The sequence below is a fragment of the Maniola jurtina genome, chromosome 2 (genome assembly GCF_905333055.1).
Source record: "Maniola jurtina chromosome 2, ilManJurt1.1, whole genome shotgun sequence".
Classification (NCBI taxonomy): Eukaryota; Metazoa; Arthropoda; class Insecta; order Lepidoptera; family Nymphalidae; genus Maniola; species Maniola jurtina.
The window spans coordinates 4,472,737-4,489,770 of NC_060030.1; the positions used below are offsets into that span (position 1 = coordinate 4,472,737).

Genomic DNA, 17,034 nt, shown 5'->3' on the forward strand with positions numbered 1-17,034 from the left:
CTGACTACAGCACATTTTTATACCGGCCGTAGTAAATACGCGCACTTGCTTCCTACTTCAGGCCTCCTACTGTTCCGCGGTATTGTTTCGATAGCAAAACTGACGTTTCTCATTGGATAATTCAACTCAGGTGAAGTCTTATATAAGCCAATAAGCGTTTAGAATCAGTCAGCACGATATTTCAATTTTGCGCGTTTTGCTGTTACGCGGTATTTACAAACTGCTCTTACGCGGTTTCGCACGCGCAGCGACGATATGGCACAACGCGCAGTAAGTACCTTATGCGATGTGCACCGCCTGCACACACATTCTTAGTAGGTAGGTATATGTAGGTACGGGTGTTCTATAGCGATTATAGAGGATGACAGCGAATTAAATTAGGTAAGCTTGTTGTTCCTTGTGTATCATGGAATTACACCCAGTAACACATGTTTTTATCCAACATCTGAGCTTATAGGCTTTTCAATACCATGTCCTTACCTAATCAAAGACAAAAATCTATCTACTTACCAAGTTAGCGAAATGAACACGGATAAAGTTTCCAGCATTTTTTAATTCATTTCGTTCTGCATGAATTAATTCTCCGCTTCTCTTTTGTGACAAACGAAAATTTAAATGATAAAAACTAATTGTGGCATGGTAACCCCAGTGTCAGGGGAGCGCATCGACCCCGCCATTGGCCGGTCGTGGGGGGCGGGGCGTTGCTCACTCCTCCTAGTCTCTCCTAGAAACGAGATGACATCTGCTGAGAGCGTAGAGATTTCAGCTTTCAATATTGTCCCGAAAATAACCTGCTTATGCTGAAACAGAGTAGGTAAGACGAACAAAAAGCAAGAAAAAGTGGCAAAGAAAAGTAATTTTTATCGAATTCTATTTTCATAAACATTATGTACCTACCTACACACAAATACATAGGTAACAACATAATATTATTGTATGAAAAAAATTACAACTAGGTAAACGTCTAACCTTTCAAGAGATCTAGGAAATAACACGTCATCGCAGCGGAATCTTAAACACTTTCGATAGGTAGGTAGGTACTTACCATAAGACACGCAAAAATTTTTGCACACATAATATTTACCTTCATTAATGGTTTTTAAAATTTTAATTTTAAATACAAGGAACCAAAAGCTTAATTTGCTATAATCCGCCAAACCAAAGAAATCTGTATGGTGCAACATGCAGCATACGACATGCATCGCCCGCCCTCCCACTGATAAACATGCAGGAAAAGCCAGCCACCAAGCAAGCCACACAACAACAACAAGCATGTCGCATGCTGCATGTTGCACCATACAGATTTCTTTGGTTTGGCGGATTATAGCAAATTAATCTTTTGGTTCCTTGTATGTCATGGACTTCCGCAAAATAACGCCTGCTTCTACACTACATTTAATTTTAAACACACAAATTAAAAAAAAATCACACACAATTACACAACGTCATACACTATCCACCAAATTGAAATCAAGAAATTCAATATTATTCCGCTGGGGATACTTCACACTAAGTGTGTGCTTGCGTCGCGTCTTTAGTCGTTTCTAAATCTCAAATCCACTAATTGGGATGGTCTACAAAGGTGAAAATATTGAGGTCCTTTTAATCCCGTGGTCACAAAAAAGGCTTGCTGCAGAGAAATAATAAATACTTACTTACTACTTTAACTAAATCCTACATTCGATCACGATGTGATGAATCCGGATGAATATGGTTTCGGTTCTGATAAAAAGTTGAGGGTCATCGATTAATCCTATAGAGCGACAGGTAGTTTGATTGCATAGCCACAAAAGTCAGATTTCCAGTTTGTTTGTCGAATTTCTCGAGCCGTGTCCCAATACAATTGTGTTTGTCAATGATAAATGGTCGCGCGCGGTGCTTTTCATCTCCCACGGTCAAAGGCGCCGCGGGCAAGATTTATCAAGCAAATACAAACTCTACCACGTACACGTCTACGCTCATTTTTGTCTGTGATATTATAATTACAACACAGGACTAAATGATACGGTACTAATCAAGGTAGGGAATAAACGCGGATAATGCGGTTTAATATTGTTTGAAAGGAGCCTTTCGGCGGGTAGTCGTATTCACGTATAATGAGTTTATTCAGCACTTAATGGAATGAATCGTGGTAAGCAAATAGTGCATGAAATGAGATGGAATGGAAGAATAAGGAATGATATTTGTTTGTTACTGAACTTATCGAAACTTACGGAAATCGCGTCACCGTCCACGCTATTCAACCCTTCATATTGAAAACGCAGCACTTGCCAAATAATGGTTCGGAGAAACTGCACTTTTCCTTAGCACAGCTAAAATTTTCATGTACTGCCAAAATCCTTAGCAAAAAACATACGTAGGTACTTCCAATGAAAATTTTCCTGAAAATTATTTTTTGTCGTGTCGGAATGCTGCTTGGGAGTCCATTTCTCCGAAACGTTATTTTGCAATTGCTACGTTTTCAATAGGTGCTGTGGCGGCGGGAGCGAAGAACAGGCTCAGGGTCTACCCCTATAGATCCTGCATAGAAATCAGAGACTCGATGAAATACAATAAGCTAGCGTACCTAAGTATTAACTAGGTAGTAGGTATACCCAGTAGGTGGGTAATTGTAGGTAAGTAGGTAATAGTTCGAGTAAATGCAGATAATCTGCTTCCTAAGTAGTAAATTCACAGTTTTATCGATAAGTAATTTCGTCGGTGTTTACTCTTGACCCTAATGAGTATTTCTGTGTGGTCTCTACTTACTCAAGCTTATACTTAGATATTCATTAATAATGCATCAATGATTGTCCATCATTGAGTCTTATTTCGAATGATGCGTCTCTTTTAAAGTGAAATCAGTTGTAATAAGGTGCATCTGTCTGACTTTTAAATAGGTGCGTAAGTATTTGATGGCGAAGCGATGTGCGTCTCATAAAAAAACTGGGCGAACATAACCTGCCTACTGTTTCGCTAACTCAGTGTCTAACACAAAATAATGATCACCGAGCTCATTTGACATTTATTTTTAATTCACTGGTTTTCTAGGAATAAATATTTTAATGCCACTCAATGACGCAGCAATGTTGAACGACTATAGCAATGTCAAATGAGCTCGGTGCCTTTCATTCAGTGCTAGACACTGAGTTAGAGAATCGTTTTTAAAGATCCTTATTAGTTTTGTTCAGGCTGTCCGTCTGTCTGTGTGTCAAAGGCATTTAAAACTACTTAACTAAGTAAATGTTGAAATTTCGCGAATTATTGAAACCAGTTATTTCTATTGCCGGTACACAGGTGCATAATAAAAAATATTGATGAAAAATCGAATATGAAACATGAGAGTCGAAAAAAGTTCTTTGAATGGTAACTGGAAGTTGTCCCAAATGCTACCTTAGTTGCCACAACACTATATGCCAATAATGCAGGTCTCTGGTATCTACAGTGAAAATACAGTCGATTAAAAAGTTATTATCATAAATTATTCATACACCACCTATATTGCACAAAACATTCAGGAAAAAAATGTCCATTTAAGTTACATGAAGATTAAATAAAAAATCATTCAAAATGATTCAAAAGCAGAAAGCTCCCAGCAATTACCATACAACATTAAAATGCCGCAACCCGTTGTCATCTTAGCCGATTTACAAAATGTAATAGCGCTTAACAGGGCTCTATCCGTCACTCGTTTCTACTCGTTTCATACAATCGTAGTTCCAATTTCTTTTGAATATTAAGCAACGAAAGTCCATGAAATTTTGCAGACATATTCTAGAAACTAATATCTGTGTCTGTGGTGTTTTAGATTTTTCTAAAAATATGTAGTTTTGAAATTACAGGGGCTCAAAGATTTGTATGAAAATTTCTAAGACCGCGTAACTTTTAAACCGAATATTTTAACAGAAATCTGGAAAACCACAGACATAGATATTAGTTTCTAGAATATGTCTGCAAAATTTCATGGACTTTGGTTGCTTAATATTCAAATGAAATTGGAACTACGATTGTATGAAACGAGTGACAGAGAGAGCCCTCTTAACATTAGCCAGAATGCTAATGTTCGTAGATCAATGCAAGTAAAGCACAATGGTAGAGGGGAGGAGATGGATTCTCCACGCTCGTTCCGACTCGTGACATTACCACAAAGACGTTAGATAAAAGATTGACGGCCAGACCACCTTGTGTGCAGTTTGTTTCAATAAACTCCGATTCAATAGCACTTTAACATGTCACACCTACTGGTTGAGAGAAATAAAATGATTGTTAATAAATATGAGAAAGATAATAGCTGGCCAGTAGAGGTTCTTATCGTGTAGAGGCTGTAGCTCAAGTGAAGACCCTGCCTCAACCTGTGGAATAACGCTGCATTTAAATGAGCCTTATTTTCTAGATTTTTGTCAATATATCCTTTAATAATTAGCAGCCCCAGATTGACTCGAAGACGAGGCTACTCCGCCTGAGTCTGCACACACTATGAAAAACTCCTGAGATTTATACCTATGTCAGAGTTCGCTGATAAATCGATCGAGCCGATCGATGTCAATTGAAGAAACTGCTAAAACCCGGAAAACGCAAGAAATAATAAAGCAACAAGTACGAAAATCGAACGATCCAAACAACATTCGTAGCATTCGTAGCAATCGTAGCGCAAGAATCTCAGAGTTTATCTAAGCGTAGCGTAGAAACAAAATAATAAGTGATGTCTGTACATTACCACTTATTAACCCCCGACCCAAAAAGAGGGGTGTTATAAGTTTGACGTGTGTATCTGTGTATCTGTGTATCTGTGTATCTGTGTATCTGTGTATCTGTGTATCTGTGTATCTGTGTATCTGTCTGTGGCCTCGTAGCGCCTAAACGAATGGACCGATTTTAATTTAGTTTTTTTTGTTTGAAAGGTGGCTTGATCGAGAGTGTTCTTAGCTATAATCCAAAAAAATTGGTTCAGCCGTTTGGAAGTTATCAGCTCTTTTCTGGTTTTCTTATTACTTTTATCCCAGGACCACCAGAGGTTACGTATTTTCTGACACAGGAAATATGTACGATTGAGTAGTGTTAGTAAGTACTAAGAAAGCATGCCTAGCCTACGTGCTAGCTTGCTTAGATGGCCAATTTTCAGGTATCTGATAATCAAGGTACATAAAACCATTACTTACCTCACGTAAATTCTCCAAACTGATTTTTACGTATATTTTAGGCAATATCCTTAAAAATATGTCGCCAATACTCCCAGACACTTCCCGCGTCGGCCGTATTGCTTTGCAGACGCTTTAAAGCTCCCAAAATAAGTAATTACTTAACTGCACGTAAATTCTGATGCTCCATTTTTATATATGTCCACCAGACAACTATTTTAAAACCTTTTACAAGAAGACAGACCGATCCAGAGGGCCAATCATCCCCTAAATTCAATTTTAATGCCTCTGTGGGTTTGAGCGCGAGGGCATCATTATCTACGCGCATGAGACTGAGTAAGACATGTATTAGGATATATTGACTTCTCTCTCACTCTCTTATAGTTTACTTATGTCAATTAATTATTAATATTAAAAAAAACAGCTAAAAATTAAAAAAATTGGAGAATTCACGTGAGGTAAGTAATGTTTTTATGTACCTTGATTACCTGATACCTGAAAATTGGGCGTCTAAGCAAGCTAGCAGGTCTGTAGGCATGCGTTCTTAGTACATACTAACACTACTCAATCGTCCACATTTCGTTCGTCAGAAAATACGTGACGGCTGGTGGCCCTGGGATCTTTCACTATTGTAACAGAGGTTCATAATATTATGTCAATTGGCAAATGTCAAACTGTCAAGATGGACGTTGCTTAGATACATAATTATTTATTTGAAAATAATGTTTTGGAAAACTCCGATACTTTGGTTCGTAGGCGCGGAGTTTCTAATTTATAAAATATTATAATCACAGTTAAACGAGAAAACATCAATTCAATTATAATATCCAACAGTCAACCAAAGGCCACGAACAATCAACCCAAACCCTTGGATGAATAAATACTCCCCAAACCCAAACCATAGTCAAACTATTTTTAGGGTTCAGTAGGTATCTGTAGAAAAAAAAAGGATGTTGTAGCCTCGACTGTTTTAGTCGCGTAGGTGTGCATGGCACCATTAAATATCGTAGGAGGCGATGACCCTCCGCGCGGCTGAGGTTCCCGCATCGTAGTCGCTTTGTCGCGCAGGTTTGGATGATGCATTAGGCGCACCTTCTTTATATTTTATCTGCTTGAACTCAGCTTATTTATTTTGACAAAATACGTTAAAAATTCATCATCATCAGGATCAACCCATCGCCGGCTCACTACTGAGCACAAGTCTTCTCTCAGAATGAGAAGCTACCACACTGGCCAAGCACGTATTGGCACACCTCACGCACCTTTGAGGGAGCATTATGGCCAACTCTTAAGCATGCAGGTTTCCTGACGGTGTTTTCCTTCACCACTTCGTTGTCTGTCTGTGTGTCATCTTTCAAGAGAATCAAAACTTATAAATTGGGTACTTCCCGTTTACGTAGAATCACGAAAGGCAGGTAGCAATATCTTATAGCCCAAGCACTCTACTCCTGTGGCCCAAGTAAACAGAAAAATCCGACAACTGAATTGTCATTACATAAAAAAAAACTTGTACGGAACTCTTCATGTGTGAGGCAGACTCGCACTTGACCGGTTTTTGAAAGTTCTGTCAAATAAAAATTTTACATGCAATAACAAACAAAATGAAATACAAGCCACTTTATTCCTTATTTCATCGGGTGAAAGTCGATTTCAATTTAATCGTAGGTATATCTTGAAAAGCGAACTATTATACGACTACGTAAAATGGGTACATTTTTAAAGCAACGACATGTTAGAAACAGATATTTCGTTTTGGTCATGTTAAACTATGTGAGCCATTCAGATAATTCTTGATTTAGTGATGTTCGGTCAAAAATATTTCATGGAACGTATAATTAACATAACATTGATGTTACTTTTGAAGAGATATTAGCTGCCTTATTGGATTTATATTATTATAGAAATTGGGTTTTAGAATGGCACAAATAAACGGTAATTTATGAATAAAAGTTTAAAAAGCGTGAAATAAAAATTAAATTAAAAATTTAAAAAACCCCCGACACATAAACCTCTAAAAAGTAAAAAAATAATAGGTAAGTATGTATGGGCCCTTTAAGAATAGTATAAATAGTAAAGTTTTTATCCAAGCGTTCGTTGCGTCGGGGGACCGCTAAAGACTATTCTTTCTACAACAGATGACTTTCATAGTTTATGATAGGTAGCGGTCCCCTGGCGCAACGAGCGCTTGGATAAAAACTTTACTATTTATACTATTCTTAAAGGGCCCATACATACTTACCTATTATTTTTTTACTTTTTAGAGGTTTATGTGTCGGGGGTTTTTTAAATTTTTAATTTAATTTTTATTTCATTTATCCATACTTAGTAGATGAAAACTTATTCATGCAGCAATGTATTGAGCTTTTCCCACTAGGTGAGCTGTCCACGTAAATTACAGAGCCCATCTGCAATCCGTAGAACAAAATGACACAGCAACAAAACGAAAATTCTGGTACTAAATGGATCAGTGTGTGATTTCCTAGTGAGGGCTTTCATTGAAAAACGATCGAACATGGGACACGAGTCTAAAGGTGTTACAATGTTAAAACTGTTGATAAAAATATAGCAGAATTCGAATGTTTACAGATCTATTACCTAGTTACTTATCATTTTTTTTATTACTGTCGTAGCACTCCTAGCATTCGTAGGTCACAACGTAGGTAGTCGTAGGTCATAGCATTAAGGGCCTGCCGACATTATTCCTTTGAAAGTATTGTTATTCAACACCTATCTAGTCCTACAAATGACATCACAAAATTTTCAAAAAAATATGTACAATAGTTTGGTTAATGGTCTTTAGTTATTTAGAGTTATTTATTAAAATAATCGTTTATTACGATAAATACACGAATCTTATACAATAGTAGCTTCATTTAAGATCGTGTATCAACTTCTTTACCTGTGCAACCATGAAAGTAAATCTTACATTTAATAATAGAGAATATATATATGATACACTTTCGAAACGTATTTTATTGTATTTCGACATTCTTTATGAAAAATTCACATTTGGGTAAAATAATCCTAGTCGGCCCTGCGCGGGAGACGCGTCGCATACGGCAGGCGCCCTTCAGACGTGGTGGATGTGCGCAATTTTTCCCGCCAATCGCTCTCGATTTACGAAAAATATTTTTTGTGTGATCTTATTGTAGCGAAATTATTATTTATAAATTATTGAATAAGGATGATTTGTTTTAGTTTTAAGAAACTTTTATCATCCAATATTAGTGAACTCCATAGTAAATAGGTACTTAGTAGTGTTTTTTAGTTATTTCGTTGTTTTAAATTGTGTTAGGTAGATACGAAGGTATCATAGTCAAATATCAGGATGCCGAAAATATCTCGACTAAAACGATCCCAACTACAAAAGATTGAAAGCATGAAAATCGCGTAAGTACCTACTTATCTTCCCATATACCTATTATTACATAAAAATATTGTGCGGCACACTATTTTTTGGCCCGATCCCTGGAATTGAATCCAAAACCTCGTCACCTATAGTGGAACATTGAAACTCCTGACTAACTAGGTACTACTACTTACTATAAACGGCCTCGCCCCCGGCTTCGTACCTACGGCTTTTTTGAAAATAAATAAGTAGAGCCTATGTCACTCAGGAATAATGGTAGCTTTCTACTGATGAAAGAATTTTCAAAATTGGATCAGTAGTTCCAGAGATTACTTCATACAAACTTTACTTCTTTATAATATGAATAAACACACACCATTCCTTGTTGCGTCATTCATGTAAGCAGCTGGGCAAAATACTGTAAGTAGGTAAGTACTAAGTACCTACCTACCTAGTAACTTCCACCGACACAGATTACAATAATGGTCAAAACTTATTTATAAGTAGGTAGAGGTACCTATAATAGCACCCCATAGTACGCAACAGGTTGACATGGCAATCGGATAATGAGCCGCACATCACCCGCGCTATCCCGCACCGGGTTAGCGCGAGGGCTGTGCGGGTGAGTGGGACGTCCCCATCCCGATTGCCATGTCGACCTGTCGCGTACTATAAAATATGCTAGTTATAATTACCTACCTCGACCTATCGCCGACTAAAGTTCGCGATAGGTCGAGATGGCAATTGGAATATGAGGCGGGGGGACGCCCCGCACACCTGCGCTCGCCCGCACCGCTCACTAGCGCGGGGACTGTGCGGGTGTGCGGGGCGTCTCCACCCCGATTGCCATCTCGATTTGTCGTGTACGATATACCTTCATAATATTGCAAATTGTACGATAGGTACATAGGTAGGTTACTAACAACAGATTCTTTGTTTACTTTTATTATTTTAGTTGTAGTTTACTCACGCCCCGAGGGTTCTGTACTGAGGTATTTTTTCGAAATTTTACACGATAAATCAAAAACTATTGTGCATAAAAATATATACGTAGTTATAAATAGTTACCTTTGAAATTTGAAAATACTAATTATTTCTTGATGGCATAAATTTTTAGGGTTACGTACCTCAAAAGGAAAAACGGAACCCTTTTTTTGACCTATCTCATAGCCAGCGTTTGCAAATCTAAGCATACGTAGGGACTGACTGACTTTGTTTTATACTATGTAGTGATGACGCAGTTTTCGCGGCAGCTTATGAAAGTGGCAGAGGCGGCAAATAAATGAAAAAGACAGAATACCTTGAGCGTTTTTTACCCGACTATGGCAAAGCCGAAAGGAAGGGTTATGATTTTAGCAGTGTATGTATGTATGTATGTTTGTATCCAGATTCTGTGTGTTCCACCGTAGCGCCTAAACTACTGGGCCGATTTTGATGAATGAGGTGTCAATCGATTCGTTGTAAAGGCCCAGGTGACATAGGTTATATTTTATACGAAAAAAATTGGCCAGATGGATGTTACATCAAAAAAAGTGAGGGTCTTAAAAAAAATTAATTGCTATTGTGTCGAGTGAGATGTCCAATGAAAGAGGAGAAAATTTTGAGTTCATAAATATAAATATAGTTATTATTAAAATATACCAAGCGACAGAAAACCATTTTTTAATATAATTATTATTTCTTATTCAGCGCCACCTATAGGTCATTCACGAGACCTCGGTTGGTCGTCGCATCATAAACAACGGAAAAGTTTCAAATAAAAAAAAAGTTGAAAAAACTATAACCCGACTACGGAAAAATGAGACAACTTGAACCCGACTTGGTACAAGTAAAATAAACTAAAAAGAAAGAAACAAGATAGGTGCTTAGTGCTATCATCGTCTTCATCGTCTTGAGTAAGATTCAATACAAATGCCGTGGTCGTGCGTTGTCTTGCTCTCAAACTCAAATGGCAAGCACTTTCTTAAATTTTATGCATTATAGCACGATTCAATATTAACTCTGAATTTAGTCATAGTAAAGTCAAAGTACGCTTCACATCGTCACTTACTACCTACTGCTATTTACCAGGTGAGATATCAAACAAGTGCTAATTTATAATTGAATAAAAAATATTAATTCAGGTCATTTACGATATCAACACACATTAAATTTTCTCCATTGCCGCTTCTAACACGCTTTTGCTCTATGGAAAAAAAACCAACCGAGTGCGAGTCAGACTCGTGCACCGAGGGTCCCGTACTCGGGTATTTTTTCCGATATTTCATAATAAATCAATCACTATTATGCATAATAAAAAAAAACCCCCACCAATACTAAAAAATAAAAAATTATTTAATTTTTATCGAACATATTATTATGTATACAGGAGTAAAATGTAGTTCTATAGTATCATTTTTTGGATAGTAAATTAAATTGCTTTTACTATTTAGTGTTGGTGGTTTTTAAGTTTTTTATCTATTTTTAGGGTTAAGAAAAAACGGAACCCATAAAGGATCACTTTGTTGTCTATCTGTCCGTCCGTCCGTCGTGTCTGTCAAGAAAACCTATGGGGTACTTCCTGTCGACCTAGAATCATGAAATTTGGAATTTTGAATGAATATTTTTTTTGTGATGTAACCTCAAATTCACGGTTTTCGGATTTATTCCTTTATACTTGTACTATAAGACCTATCTACCAGCCCAATTTCATGATTTTAGATCTACGGGAAGTACCCTATGGATTTTCTAGACAGACACGACAAACGGACACCCAAACAGATAGACAGACAGTCAGACAACAAAGTGTTCCCAGAAGGGTTCCGTTTTTCCTTTTGAGGCACGGAACCCTAAAAAGCTAAGCGCATCGGTGCTATGTCGTTTCTGTTTTTCGTCTCCAATGTTGAGGTTGTTAACTTGGTTGACCTGTAGCCGTAGTACAGTTTACCGCCACTAGATGGCGGTAAAAATTAAAGTAAATTAATGTCGAGGTGTAGAGGGGCGAAAGGGAACCAAATGCTCAAGGCCATTCGAAACTTGGAGACTCTTAAGTGACATACGTAAGTCATAAATAGAAGATATATTAGCTATACTTATGTCGCAAAATTATTAATATTATTAAATGCTTTCTCTGCTGAGTTCCATATAAACTAGAGAATAAAAAGTCAATCCGCAACTAAAACAAGATTATCCGATAAAGACGTAAAAAGAGTAACATCGATCAAGATAGAGATTTCAGTGTGAGATTTTCCCATGAATTAAACATGTTTTCATGGTGAAGGACGATGATTTATTGGTAGAGGTAGGAATTATTGCTACTATTAATTCTTTTTCATTTGGTGAAATTTTTCTCACTGTGATTTCACAGGTGATTTTTCACGGAAAGCGATTTTATAATTTTCGTACAAGTATACAGTCGTTCATTGCATTAATTTTATTTAACTAGGAATTATGACGGAGATTAATAGCGCTGATTTCACAGGTGTCTTTTATGGAAAGTGACTTTATACGCACTTATTGTAAGTACGAAAACGTTTGGATTAATTATTTATTATTTACCTAAGTAAGTAGATGTTTTTCTCTTTCTAAAGCAATGCGATGCGAGTGTTTTCGCTCGGACACTTTTGGGTTTAGCGTCTTGGTCGGTTCGCTGACCATGCCAAAAAAAAGTGAGATTAAATGCAATAATTTTCAAACTTTGTCAGATTTTGGTCCTTGATTTTTCACAGGCTACTTTGAGTAAGATATGAAAAAGCTTTTCATATGATTTTTTTACAAGCTACCTGTGAAATCGTCCATCTCTAGTTGATGGGATTATGGGACGATGGGTCCCTGGGACGTGGGGCGTGGGGTTTGGGGTGAGGTACCAGTGCGGGCGGAGGCGTCGGTACTATTAACGCGCTTAGAGATAACATCGGCCGACAAACTCGATTAGTGGCCCGAGTGCTTTTATTATGTGTGGTACAAGTTACGAGTAGAAAGCGTTTTTTGATGATATTCTTAATCTGTTTAAAGCATATAACAGCCGACCGTTTCGTTTTCTTACTTAATAGTCTAAAATCTAGATGAATCATTGTGTCGGACTTGGATCTCTACATACTAAAATTATACACACTGATTTGAGAAACTTCTCGGAAGTCAGTTAAATAATTGCTGACTGCGATTAATAAAACGTACGTGGTGAATCTAAACTGAGAATTTAAGACCGTGTGCTGCCAGATCAACTGTTCATGAATAGATATAAAATTTTGTGTCCAAAACAAAGTATAACACCTACATATAGCACATTGTTTACCTATTTATTTTGATGTAGGTACTTATAGTAAACCTATAGTAAAGTAGTTGCAATACCATTACCCACCCACTTTACAATATCCCACAACACATGCCCCTCGACAAAAGTGTGAAATAAAAGTTGTGTTTTAGGTAGGTATCTTATAACTTGGATCTTAATCTTTGTTGTAACCGACCATTATCAGTACCTATGTTATTATAAGAAGTTGAATATCTAAACACGACCACGACAAGCATTGGATTATTTGCATACAAATACATTATTTAATAGAAAATATTAAAAATAGGCATGTAAGTACTTACCTATCTCTTGTAGGTCTGTAAGTAACTTTGTGTTTTATGTGAAAAGTGAAAACATTTTTCACATAAAACTTTTCACTACGCATACAGTAGGTAACCATAAACCTGAGTCTTTGTTTAGTAATTGTTTAAAATTTGAGATAATGTGGGTTATATAAGTTATATCAGACATTATTTATAATCTCAGGAACCACTGTGTCTATTTCAAAAATATCTGTAATCATTTGAGAGGTACATTTTTCAAGATGGACATAGGCTGTAAACTACGTTCTTCTACCCAGGCGAAGTCGAGGCGGATCACTAGTATGGTATTATAATCTCGCTGACATATCTTCCTACTAGCAAGTATCTATTAAAATATTCAGTAATATGACTAAAACTTTTGGAACATTTATTCAAACTCTTAAGTGAGCTCAGGTTAATTAGTTTTGGCCTCCAAACAAGGCTTTGTCGGTAAGTTGCCTCACTCATAATTCATGAGAGAGTAACCTCCTCCAAAAAACGGTACGCGTAGACGCGCCGGCGCAGGAACAGAGATGGCGATACATAAAAGAAAGAAAAGGGCGCATCCACAGAACTCTAAACAAGGTAATAGAACTGGTATATCTCCTATGTTTTCTTAAATTGAGATATGAGAAAATTGCCGTTTGCTGGATCAAGCTGCTCGACGGTCACATCAATCATCATGAAGCAAAACAAAGCTACGTGCTTTACGTCAAGCCGCTTGACCGTCTCGGAAGCCCTTTAGATATATGTTAGATAAGTATGTTTAAACTGTAACGATATGCGAATAAGTCTACTTTTACAACGACGCGCAATGATGGGTCACACTCACAACTCACAACCGAAGACGACGACCGGGCGCAGCAATGCTTTCATTACAATAAAGGTACACTTCTATATTTTATATACAACATACAATTTGCACTTCTATAATTATTCTGAATTCTGTGGACGCATCCCTTCGGCCATAATACGAAATGTTTATAGCTGAAGCACTTCCTTTTAATTTTTTTGAAAGCACTATTTCAAATATTGTTTTAATTGATTGTCGGTAGACCATTTGGCGGCTCTGCGCGGCCGCGGGACGGGCCTAATTATAGGGAGTAATATGGTACCAATTTAATATGAATCCTTTGATATAGTACGTTATTTAAAATTTCTGACAGATGCAATTAGGGAAAAATGTTTACACTGTTGGTTGCTTATTGTTGTTTTTTAAAATCATGCATAATTAATGAACATCTAAAGGCACGGTACTGCCAATTAACTTAAAGAAGGTTCACACATTAAGAATTTGCAGCTTAGATATAATTATTTATCTAGGTTAATTCTATTTTTCCATAACTTATGTTAAGTACTTACTTTAAAAAAAATACGAGACATTTAACCACGATTGCAGGCAGAAGGGTATTTTTGGGATCTGACTCAAGACCTCGTCATCCGCAGTCGAACATGCTAACCGCTAGACCAACGAGGCAGTTAAGAGAGAGCTGCAAGAGAGCAATGGTATAAAGAAATCACAAAACAATGTTTGCTAAGTACGCCGGTCGCCACGATGCCGCCTACGCCGTAATTGGCTGTAAAAGTGACAAGCGCCCGCATCACGCGCCCGAGTAACCGCAGCGGATTCCATTGTTCACGTGCCACTACGTCCTTTGCTCTCTGTAGGTTTTTTTATATACTAAGAAGTATACGCTTAATTGGGATTAATACTCCCCTTTCCCCTCCAATTAAGCATAAAGCTTGTGCCAGTGGGTACGACAATAGTGCAACGGGTGGGGTTTGAACCGCTGACCTTTCGGAATTCAGTCCGCTACTCAACCGTTGAGCTATCGAGGCTCTACTAGGTAGGTATTATCCATACTAATATCATAAATATGCGACACTGTGTCCGTTATCTGCTACCTTTTTACCATACATCTAAATCTGTTAAAGCATATTTTAGATGTTATAATGGAAAGAAATTCACATAGATACAGACCTACCTATACATACGTACATGATACATGAACCCTGAAAACATTACACTCCTTGTTTTGACCAGTTGGTCATGTAAAATACTTCTATGAATCACGCACAGGTCATAAATATTATACAAATAATCAATCTTACTCTATTAGCAGGGGCTGAATAACAGAAATTGACCCACATTGGCCGGAAGCTATAGTTTACCGCGATGGTACAAAGAATCCATTACGAGCATAATGGCCATTGTTTTAATGTAAACGAAAAATAATCGCAGGATGCCACCTTGATTTATTGCATTACAACATTCTAATGTATTTGGTATTAGTTTACGTAATATCTATACTTAAACGTACCTACCTACCTATTGAACACAATTCGCGCACCGAGGATTCTGTACTCGGGTATTTTTTCCGACATTTTGCACGATAAGAAAAAATAAATAAATACAAATCTGTTTTAGAATGAACAGGTAGGTACCCACCCTTTCACACGATAACCCACATGGCTTAGTTATCTTACTTTGAAAATTGAAAATACTAATTAAGTATTTGTTCATATTTTTTGTTATGTAACGACAAATTCACGGGTTTCGGACTGTTACCTTTACTTGTGGTATAAGACCTACTTACCTGCCTTTCATGATTCTAGATCAACGGGAAGTAGGTACCCTATTGGTTTTCTTGACAGACACGCCAGACGGACAGACGGACAACAAAGTGATCATATTATAAGGGGTCTGTTTTTCCATCGAGGTACGGATCCTTAAAAAACGCTCATCATGCAGTCAAATAGATTTCGCTATGTATTTAGGTATCTCATATTGTCTTGTAAAATAAATACTTACCTACGTAATTTAATAATATGTAAACTACGCTCTTAGTTATATGTAATTATTACTTCAGCCAAGTAAGCCACCATAGGTCATCTAAAACGAAGACAAGACCTACGAGTAGGTACCTACTTATTGTAGTAAAGTTGTTTCAAATAGAGTTCGATTATTTTCTTTCAGACTTCTTTGCTAAAGAAGTATAGTCTTGATGGTCTTGACAGTGTCTCTGAAGGTGATATCAGGCGGCTAATTCGGGTAAATGTTCACTCGAATGATATTTAATCTCATTCTGCTTATCATACGTTTCATTTCAAAGAGAGAAATGATCAAAAAATGAAACGTTTGATATCACCATTAGTTCAAAGAGGGATTTCTAAAGCTCTTTATTTTTTGAAATATTTAAATTTCATTTTCAATTGAAAGCATTATTTCCCGTCCCTTTTATTGCGGGCGAAAAATAAAATGGATAGACGTTGTAGCTACTTATTATTCATTGTTCTCGGCGCGGGATTGAGAGCTTTTCCCGACTCCGTGATTCGGCTCATTTTTAAGTAACAAAACAAGTAGCTCTCTTAAGAATAACATTGGAACAAGACTTCTGAAATGAACAATAAATGGAGGAAAATTAATCTTCGAATTCTTTGCACGTGCCTCTTAATGGCAAGGTACACGCAACCTCTTTAATAATGAACTTTTGTTATACGTGTCAATAAATTTTATATAATTTCCTTGGAAAATCTAAATTCAAATCCTACCTTTAATTACCTTTGAAAGTACGAGTTACTCTGCTTTGCAGCAATAGGTAGGTATATAATAATAATAGGTATATACTCTGTTTAGGTTATACCTTCGATCATAATTAGGTAGATAAGGTTGCATGATCAATATGTCTAAGTACTTACTTATCATCACAACATAAGAAATATAGAATCAGATAATTTAATTATTTAAAGAGTTTTTAATTTTTATCATGGATTTTTTAAAATATCAATCTCATCATAAATACATATATGTATATCATTTACAAAAGGACTTCACAAATAAAAAAAATCACCCGAAAAAAATCAGTGCGACTCTTTTCTCACAGTTCTATTGACGACGCTTTGTCGATGAAAAACGACGAGAAAGTCTTGTCGCAATAATTGTGCTCGGGCTGCTGCAGATGGTAGGTACATAAGTTTTCTCGTAATTATAAT

General features: G+C 36.8%; 1 long non-coding RNA gene across 1 annotated transcript; it reads right to left on the minus strand.

Moving 5' to 3' along the window:
• Positions 1 to 1,618: 1,618 nt before the first annotated feature.
• LOC123873401 lies at positions 1,619 to 13,790 on the minus strand. The gene is made up of 4 exons (XR_006797688.1): positions 13,736 to 13,790; positions 6,728 to 6,733; positions 5,677 to 5,680; positions 1,619 to 1,630 (listed from the first exon to the last, which is right to left on the minus strand). It is a non-coding gene; the product is annotated as an uncharacterized LOC123873401 (long non-coding RNA).
• Positions 13,791 to 17,034: the final 3,244 nt, after the last annotated feature.